We start from the raw sequence: 3,522 nt of genomic DNA, 5'->3' as shown, positions 1-3,522 counted from the left end.
TATATACAGGTCATTCTCAAAAAATTAGCATATTGTGATAAAGGTCATTATTTTCCATAATGTAATGATAAAAATGAAACTTTCATATATTTCAGATTCATTGCACACCAACTGAAATATTTCAGGTCTTTAATTGTTTTAATACTGATGATTATGGCATACAGCTCATGAAAACCCAAAATGCCTGTCCCAAAAAATTAGCATATCATGAAAAGGTTCTCTAAACAAGCTATTAACCTAACCATCTGAATCTACAACATAACTCTAAACACCTGCAAAAGATTCCTGAGGCTTTTAAAAACTCCCAGCCTTGTTCATTACTCAAAACTGCAATCATGGGTAAGACTGCCGACCTGACTGCTGTCCAGAAGGCCATCATTGACACCCTCAAGCAAGAGGGTAAGGCACAGAAAGAAATTGCTGAACGAATAGGCTGTTCCCAGAGTGCTGTATCAAGCACCTCAGTGGGAAGTCTGTGGGAAGGGAAAAGTGTGGCAGAAAACGCTGCACAATGAGAAGAGGTGACTGGAACCTGAGGAGGATTGTGGAGAAGGGCCGATTCCAGACCTTGGGGGACCTGCGGAAGCAGTGGACTGAGTCTGGAGTAGAAACATCCAGAGCCACCGTGCACAGGCGTGTGCAGGAAATGGGCTACAGGTGCCGCATTCCCCAGGTCAAGCCACTTTTGAACCAGAAACAGTGGCAGAAGCGCCTGATCTGGGCTACAGAGAAGCAGCACTGGACTGTTGCTCAGTGGTCCAAAGTACTTTTTCGGATGAAAGCAAATTTTGCATGTCATTCGGAAATCAAGGTGCCAGAGTCTGGAGGAAGACTGGGGAGAAGGAAATTCCAAAATGCCAGAAGTCCAGTGTGAAGCACCCACAGTCAGTGATGGTCTGGGGTGCCATGTCAGCTGCTGGTGTTGGTCCACTGTGTTTTATCAAGGGCAGGGCTAATGCAGCTAGCTATCAGGAGATTTTGGAGCACTTCATGCTTCCGTCTGCTGAAAAGCTTTATGGAGATGAAGATTTCTTTTTTCAGCATGACCTGGCACCTGCTCACAGTGCCAAAACCACTGGTAAATGGTTTACTGACCATGGTATTACTGTGCTCAATTGGCCTGCCAACTCTCCTGACCTGAACCCCATAGAGAACCTGTGGGATATTGTGAAGAGAAAGTTGAGAGACGCAAGACCAAACACTCTGGATGAGCTTAAGGCCGCTATCGAAGCATCCTGGGCCTCCATAACACCTCAGCAGTGCCACAGGCTGATTGCCTCCATGCCACGCCGCATTGAAGCAGTCATTCATGCAAAAGGATTCCCGACCAAGTATTGAGTGCATAACTGAACATGATTATTTAAAGGTTGGCGTTTTTTGTTTTAAAAACACTTGTCTTTCATTGGTGGGATGAAATATGCTAATTTTTTGGGACAGGCATTTTGGGGTTTCATGAGCTGTATGCCATAATCATCAGTATTAAAACAATTAAAGACCTGAAATATTTCAGTTGGTGTGCAATGAATCTGAAATATATGACAGTTTCATTTTTATCATTACATTATGGAAAATAATGACCTTTATCACAATGTGCTAATTTTTTGAGAATGACCTGTATATATACACTCAGAAACAGGTGGAAACCATCAGCAGCAATCAGAGAGAGAGGCGTGGCATGTAAAGAGGCTGGTAGAAGCAGCAGAGGAAAAACCCAGGAGAGCAGAGAAGAAAAAGTCAAACAGTGAACAGAGTGATGAGAAAAGGAAAAAACAGAGTGTAAACGGTGACACTGCTACTGTCTTTACTTACTCTGCTCAACCTGTTTTGCATTTGTAATTTTTTTTTTATCCTTAACATGTGTTTTTTTTTTGTCTTTCAGATACACCTGGACCTATATCTGGACATATTCTATGTTCGTCTGTCTCTCCTTCCTGTCCTCTCAAACCAGCTGGTCAAAGTAGATGTCCGCTTGTCCTGAGCCTGGTTCTGCTGGAGGTTTCTTCTTTTTAACAGGGAGCTTTTCCTTTCCACTGTTGGCACTGTGCTTGCTCAGGATTGGAGACTGCATCGAAGCCAAGATTCAACTTGTCTGCTGCTTTCTTAGATAGAGAACTTTACTAATTGGCTTTTATGCAAATGTTTCTGTAAAGTGCCCTGAGACAACTTTGTTGTGATTTGGCGCAATAGAAAAAGACTGAATTAAAGTTGCAAGCAGCATTGGAGGCCCTCGCAGCAAAGCACCGCTCCGGCCTTACTGCGACCTCGGGAGCTCCAGCTAGTCCACCCAGTTGCAATTGCGAATGCTCTCATGCCAATCCCGCACGCGTTCACTACGGGGCGCATTTCCCGAATCTTGGACATTGCCTTCCGCCCATGTTGTTACTTGTCCAGCTGCAGGCCTTACAAGTATAGGCAAAATCTGACCTTCCAGACACGAGTTATGGTGACTTCTTGTTTTGTGGCGAATGTTTGACAAGCACTTCCTTTATGCTTTTCAACATGTCATGTGTGATAATCAACAGTTAGAGAACAAAGTTTCAGTCTTAATATCTTACACAGTGCGAAGCTGGAAGTGTCATCCAATATTTGAAAGATTTTTCTCTGAGTAGGCGGGGCTTAAGTTATGTCATGAATCAACAATACCAATGTGTCTACAAGTGCTCACTGATGAAGCACAAAAACTTAGGTTCAGATTGGAATAATGTAGGGGCCGCACTTGAGTCCAATGTTAAAGAACAATATCAATGAGTCTATAAGTGCACACTGATCACACACATAAAATCTGGTACATATTGGATATTTCATTGAGATATAACTCTTGGAATAATCTAGGGGGCGCACTTGAGTCATATGTTAAACCACAATATCAATGTGTCTAGATGTGGTCACTGATTATGCACAAAAATTCTGGTTCAGATTGGATGATGTATCACTGAGATATAACTGTTGGAATAATGTAGGGGTCGCACTGGAGTCAAAAGTTAAAGCACAATACTAATGTGTCTATAAGTGCTCACTGATCACGCACATAAAATCTGGTACATATTGGATGAAATTTCACTGAGATATAACTGTTGGAATAATCTAGGGGGCGCACTGGAGTAAAAAGTTAAACAACAATACCTGTGTGTGTAGAAGTGCTCACTAATGACGCATCAAAAATCTGACCTAGATCGGATGACATTTCATTGAGACATAACTCTTGGAAAAGTCTAGGGGGCGCACTTGAGTCATATGTTAAACCACAATATCAATGTGTCTAGATGTGGTCACTGATTATGCACAAAATTTCTGGTTCAGGTTGGATGATGTATCACTGAGATATAACTGTTGGAATAATCTAGGGGGCGCACTGGAGTCAAAAGTTAAACAACAATACCAGTGTAGTGCTCACTAATGACATACCTAAAATCTGGCTTAGATCGGATGATATATCACTTTTATTATAACTGATTAAATAATGTACGGGGCACACGAGTCATATGTTAAACCACAATATCAAGGTGTCTAGACGTGCTCACT

Source organism: Nematolebias whitei, chromosome 4, assembly GCF_014905685.2.
Source record: "Nematolebias whitei isolate Nwh7 chromosome 4, NemWhi1, whole genome shotgun sequence".
Lineage (NCBI taxonomy): Eukaryota > Metazoa > Chordata > Actinopteri > Cyprinodontiformes > Rivulidae > Nematolebias > Nematolebias whitei.
This window is presented reverse-complemented; position numbering follows the sequence as displayed.